Consider the following 7,231-nt stretch of genomic DNA (forward strand, 5'->3'; position numbering starts at 1 on the left):
GTGAACTAAGAGAAGCTCAGTATAGTACTTTTATAACCGTAAGCTATGTGCTTTATAATAATTCTCGTAAACTACACGAACAGAACTGAAATGGGATTGAAAATTTAGATAAATGCTATAATTTATTCATAATTAATTTTACCAAACAGGTCAATAAAATCAGACTATATAATGACGACCATCGTTATTGTCATCGTCATCATCATTATCATCACGGACATTATGAATATTATCATCATCAAGATCATCATAAGCAATTTAGCACCGTTTACTTAATCAAGCCTGTCATCACATCATAATTATCGTTGTAGATCAACTGCATCAACAACAACGACAACAACATTATCATCACCAAAGCCTTGATTGGCATCATCATTCAAATTCAAATTAACCATTTAATTTAGCCTTCTTGTTTGCTTTTCTAAGACTAGTTACTCTTTAGTTTTGTCAAAGGGGGTTGTCAGGTGCGTGCTGATCATAGTGTTACTCATAAAAACTATAAGACATTTGTTATTGTATAATATATTGTATTTCAGATTGACTGTGAAGCAATAAATGTTATGTCGGACGAGGAATAAGCGAAGTATGTTCCAGCATATGGTGATCGAGTGGCCTTGTTTGCGTTTGCAAGATGTTTGAAAAGTAAAGAGGAAACCACCGACCAATGTCTTGGTTTGTGATTTTAATAATCAACTATTTTTGACACATAAATCATTTTCAGATGACATCTATCCCTATCCTTCAAATTATATAGGCTTTATAAAAGACATGGTCTCTAGGCTTGTGGTCTGTTTATCCTTCATGAATTATGAACATGTATATCTACATGTCTGTTGATAGTTAAAATGTATATAGAATAAGACAACTATGCAATTCTTACATAACATTAAAAATATTTTCCTTGCAAAAGCGAAAAGCTTTATTATGTTTCATTCCGTAGTAGACATGATTTCAAGATATATGAATGTGAAGATATATGCATTGAAGAACAGCGGACGTTTTTAACATTGAATATATGAGCAATCAATGTCCATCATTACCCTCTAGTGTGTTAAATACAATGTAGTACAATATACATTGTATACGAATGTGTGTTCTTTTCATTTACAGCATCCCATCTGCGTAAAAATATCTTTAGACCTAAAGGGAAAAGAGGTCGCAATAACGGCAACCAAAGCGCTCGCCGACGTCAAAGGCGCATTGATATGGGATGGATGCACTTCAATATTTCGCAGAACTGTTTCCGCCAAGTTAGGTCCGTAAAATGGTGGAGGGACAAGGGGCCTTAGTTTGGACAGGCATATGACAGTAAATGATTTAAAAGTTGCGACACTCGCCAAGTTCTTTCCAAATTCTGTATCCAAATTTGGTGCCTTAGAAAATTGTAACGCGGAAATCCGTGACTTTAAAGGAGAAAACGTATCTTCAGACACCACAATTGAAGATTTGTATCAAACAAGTAAGTTAAAAACATTGAAAGCCTACTTGTACTCGTAAAAGAAAAAAGGCAATCCAAAACTACAACCGTTCAAAACCACGAAACTTCACAAACAGACAGAGAAAGTGATGCCGATAAAACTACTGTACCAATAGAAGATGCAGATGACTGGTTGAGTTCTGGTACTCCAGAGGTAGGGTCTATATGTTTTATTTCGGTTGCATTTTAGCTAAAAAGTTATAAACGAGCGCCTAAATAAAAAGTCATTTTCAATAAATAGATTCTTTTAAACACATACTATTTTCAGTAATATTACTCGTGCTCTCGTTCGTTTTAGTAAATACACCTATCAAGCAGTCGGTAATTTGACAAATAAAATTTGATCTGGTATAAATATTTGCTAAAATTTGAATCAATGTATAATATTACAATAAACAGTGTGATTACGGGAATGAAATTTTACATGGTAACATATGTGGGTTATTTTGTGCAAAAATGTTGGTCGCTTTCAGTTATTTTTTCCCGAATAAGTTGTTTCCCCTAGCCCATAATAGGTATATTTCGCCCTAAAAATGCTAATATTTCCCCCTAAAATGCCCTGCACACATTCTTCCCGAGAGCAACCGACTTGTATCAGCTAGAAGTCAGAAAGATATCCCTTTAGATAGCCTCTACTATAAACCATGCATGTAAAATTGAACTGAAATTGAAAATTTTATAAAATTTTATTCTCAGTTGTTTGAAATTTGTAACACCCTAGCCTAAACCATCGCTATATGACCTAAATTTTGTTGTTGCAACGTCAAACCAAACAAAACATACAAAATAAAACAAAAATGTCGGACATTTGAGTGCTTTCCAGATATTGATACAGAAATTCAGAAAATACATGTATATAATAATTGATTTTTTCGCAGTTTCTTCCTTTATTGCATCCACTTTTATTTAGTATCTTAAGTATCTTCTTTCCTATTTTACGCGTTTAAGAACATGAAAGTAACGAATACAATTTATCTTTCATTCAGCTGCTTAAACATTGCTAACTTCGTAAAAGTCTTTCAATTGTGTTTCTACGCTTTTGGTTTTTGAGAGGTATACTTTGATTGTCAATGACAGTTTATAATATTTAAGGTCACATTCCATCGAAGACTATCGAGAAACCATAACTCTTCAGGACCAAGTTCGAGAACGAGTTCAAGCTCTTGGAGAGAACGGTAAGTGTGTATTTTGTCTGTTTCTGTGGACCACAAACACCAAGACGTTTCTTAACAGTAATGAAGTCACATGAGCTGGCTAACATCAAGTTTTTTTTATTAATTTTATATATTTTATAGTCTTACACATTCAGCCTTTTTGATATGTTCGTCTGTCTGCCCATGCAAGGCCATACCTAGTCAATGTTTCTACCAAAATATGTTTTAAAACTGTTATTACCAAAGTTTACCTGCGTGACTCTGCAGGAATATTACTTGGAAGTTTTTTTTTCAAACTCGTTTGAAGATACGCAGATGTCATTATTTTACCATGCCATTGATAGGGAAAAATGATTTTAAATTAACAAAGACAGGAGACTGATGGAAACTTATGTTTCAGGGTACATGCACCATTTATCGATATAACTGATAGTACTAGCGACGACGAAGATCCACTATTGCGGCATGCAATTGAAACAAGTCTGGCGGAAACATCTGGACCCCCACAAGACTGAGATTTCTATAATTTAGATTTAACATCATTGTATAAATATAGTGCGTGAGTGTTTCCATAGAGAGAGTATGTTTACCGCGTCAGCTTTTTCTTTATGATAACATCTAATCGTGACGTTGGAATGTTTATCTAAACAAAACATTTAACATGAATTGTGCAAATATATTAGTGTTTCCCGTAGCCATGTACGATGTTTGATTTAACACGGACTATTTTTGTTGCGAAATTTTCATTTATTTATAGTATTATACTACCACCAGTATGTAATGCCCTATAGGGTAATAGTTAATTATCACATCATGTGAAATGTACAATACTGTGATTTATACAGGTTATATTTCTCAGACAAAATTAGGCGTTTTACTAATGTACATTACAGAAAAGTTCGTTATACTTCTTTTTGCTGATTCGTATCGATAATTTATTAGGTAAGAAATTCACAAGCCGCGGAAGCCCACTCGTTAAGGTTGTTTCTGTCACGTTGTATACGTGCATCTGATGCATGCTTAAATACAGCATGATCAAGTGGCGTCGTGGTCGAGTGGTTGACGCGTAGGTCTAGTAATCTAAGGATTGCTGACCGCGTAGGTTCAAACCCTGTCAGGAGCAATCCGTTGTTTCTTTGAGCAAGAAACTTTACATTCATTGCTTAGTATTGGTTGGTTCCAGGAACGGATTCGAGAGTGTTGCAATAAGCTTCAAACACAATCGAACGAAAATAAATTTGTTTAAAACAAATACAGCAAACCATGTACATGTACATAATTAGTCTAACTAATGTCATACCATTTACGGTATGTTTGAATAAAGGTTAAATGTTGAATATGGTTTACAGAATGTTAAGAAAAGACACAGAGGAAATACTTCATGAGCTGATTGGCGCAGTTGATTGTACCAAGATTTTTTTTTATAAACGTTACAAGACATAATGTCTTTGAAGGCGTAATGCGTGGATTTCAAAGAAAAACATTTGATCCACTGGTTGAACTGCATGTCAAATTGGCGCCAAGGATGGTATAGACGATGGGGGCCTAACAAGGGAATGCATGCGTTTATTAAAAAAGGAGATCTGCGAGCATCAGATATTCTGTGGAAATGACAACTTGAGGCAGTTTGTCCTAAACGCTACAGGTTTGGACTTTATATCGTTTTAGCCAATGCAATATATCTTTTTCATATATCCAAGCCTTGATTTTGTGAAGTAAAATCGATGTTCTTTTTAGCTCATCTGTCACAAAGTGACAAGGTGAGTTTTTGTGGCCACAATTCTTCCGTTGTCCGTAAACTTTTACTTTAAACGTCATCTCCTCATAAACCGCTAAGCCAATTTCATGTTATTTGGTGGTCACCTTTGAAAAATTTTCAAAGAATTTAATTCCATGCAGAACTCTGGTTGCCATGGTAACTGAAAGAAAATATTTCTTTTAAAAAACGGTTTTTCGTCTTTTTTGTAACCAAATTGAAAGCACGGACTCATGGTTTTTACCCTGCTTTGACGTTAGACTAAAGAGTGTGAGCTAAAAATATAAGTATAGATATGGTCACACTCGTGAGATCCTGATCGGAGCCAAATCAATGTTTAAGTAGTAAAAAATACTATTTTTGGTGTGTAAGACTGAATAATATGGTGGTAAGCATTGGTTATGTAGCAATCCTGATATTTATGATATATATATTGCGCGTGCCTATTTTCGCCTATTTTTCGTGTGATTTTCTGTATCTATATATAGAGAGAAAGGTCAAATAATAGTCCGATACTCTTGTTCAAATGTAATTCAAACATAAATAATACTTGAAATCATAACGCAAAATCCAGAAGAAGCGGGATTTAAATCCTCGTATGCATTGCCCAAACGCGTACATATTTGTAAGTGCATTTCAGTAACCCATCTAAGGTTTTTGCCCTCTTGAGGAATAGTTGTCCAATGAGTTACCTATTTATATGTAAAATGATTAAAATCTGGACGTCGTGTATTGATAAGTGTTCATATTAAGTATCATTTACAAAAATGAATTGGTCAAAACGACATTTAGTGAATGTTAACTAATCACGTGCACGGGGGTGAACTTCATATGGATCTCAAAATAGAGTTTCAGTAGAACGAATGGGCAATATAACACTATATGTGAAAATCGCAGGGTAAATTTTTAACTTTTTTAACATTTATATAAAATTCAAAGCTGTCTTTTTTTAAATTTTATCCCCCATCATACTCATTATTGTACCAGATTTTTATGCAGTGTTTGTCGAAATATTGTTCCATCCCGGGTTCTGGTGTGTCCAAGACATGCAATACATACAAAAACGGACTCGAAATCTTACCACCGAACGATGCTAAACATTCAAACAACCCTTGAAACATTTACAAGATTTGGATTGGGAATATTGGTCGAAATTTAATTCCAGCTGAAAAGATACATATGTGATCTAGAAAACCATCTACAAAATTACGAATCACTTTTATAAAAGAGCAATCTAAAGGAACAAGTAAGGTTTCGTTGATTTTGGCTGAAAGCCCATTAGTCCATATGCTTGGTAATTAAATATCGCTTCATCAATATGCTAACTATCTGATGCTAGCAAAAGAAATACAAAAAATATCGACTATGTAAAAATGTGGACTCAGAGCGAACACTACTCGCACAAAATATAATTTCCCTACTGAGGGGAAACGTATCTTAGACAAGCTTAACTAATATTTTAAACAGTTGACAAATGAAAGTGATTAATCTTTGTAAAGCTATCATGCCTTATTTTTTTCCATTCATAATTTAAATTCATAAAGATAAACATCACTTTAAGATTACAAACGTATATTTAATAGATTTTCACTCAATTGGACAAATAATTTCTTATTGACTGTCATGCAGTGAATCGCAAGTAAACTTCTTCATACAGACTGTCCCCAAATATTCTTCTCTCGTGTAGGGTAAACAAAGCGAAAGATGAGAATTTGTATGAAAATGGTCAATGAAGAGTCGTGAACTTCAATCTACTTATAATTTTGACAGCAACTGTAATTTAACATAGTCATAAGTATTTAAATCAACACATAATCAACGTATCGATAAGATATACTTTTTTGTAGTGATTTATATATACGTATCGACATGGGTGATCTGAATAGAAGTAACGTGTTATACTAGTCGATATAAAATCAGATATAAAATCTAAATCTTAAACTTATATCTAAGCTCTAGCTAAATGGGTTTTTAAAACAAGATTTTTAAGTTTTTCCTATATACATATAAGGAAAATCAATGATCCCCCAGGGCGGGGCCAATTTTGACCCCAGGGCTTTCATTTGAACAAACTTGGTACAATAATTTTATTATTTCATTCTATTATTTATTCCTTTTTCTCAAAATTTGATACTTAGAGCACTTAATTCAAAAGCTATAAATAACTTTAAATGGAACATTATTGACTTTTGAAACTTATACTTTATACATTTATATTTAAATAACTTCATTTAATCACTCTTAGTATCATAATTTTATTATAATGCTTATCTATATTTCTAATATTTTTATATATTTTTTCTCCATTAAAAGTTCATTTGATTTATTTATATTCACATATAAAACATTTGTTAAAATTAGTTCATGAAAATTAGTTCCTGAAATTTACGTTAAACTGAAATTGATAATTATTTGATATCACACAATTTTATTCAAATAGTATAAACTTATTTCTGACTAACTTCAGGGAAGGGCCCACGATAATGTTGTTAGAACTTTTGGCCCATCCCTTTTGTATGTACACTTGATATTGTCTGTAAAATTATGAAATTGTATATTGTGTGTATATTTATACAATAAAATATTATTAAACTAAGAAGATGTTTCCTAGTCGATATTATGTTACCATATTTGTTTGATTCTTGTAAATGATATTCTCTTATTTTTATAATAAAAGTATTTAATTGCGACAACGATCCATGGTAATACTAATATTGCACTACGGTGTTGAATAATACGAAATAATTTTAGAGAAACAAGACACAATTGGTATTGTGAATAGTGAATTAGTATTTTGTATGGAAGTCAAAATACTACTGTGTTTACATTTCGCTATCTTTACGA

General features: G+C 32.7%; 1 long non-coding RNA gene across 1 annotated transcript; it reads left to right on the top strand.

The window, feature by feature from the left end:
- The first annotated feature begins 534 nt into the window (after positions 1–534).
- On the top strand, positions 535–6,990 carry LOC132733451 (uncharacterized). The gene is made up of 4 exons (XR_009626168.1): positions 535–672; positions 1,111–1,631; positions 2,570–2,652; positions 3,032–6,990. It is a non-coding gene; the product is annotated as an uncharacterized LOC132733451 (long non-coding RNA).
- The last annotated feature ends 241 nt before the right edge of the window (positions 6,991–7,231 follow it).

This window comes from Ruditapes philippinarum, unplaced genomic scaffold (assembly GCF_026571515.1).
Source record: "Ruditapes philippinarum isolate M1 unplaced genomic scaffold, ASM2657151v2 ctg507_1_1_1_1, whole genome shotgun sequence".
Taxonomy (NCBI): domain Eukaryota; kingdom Metazoa; phylum Mollusca; class Bivalvia; order Venerida; family Veneridae; genus Ruditapes; species Ruditapes philippinarum.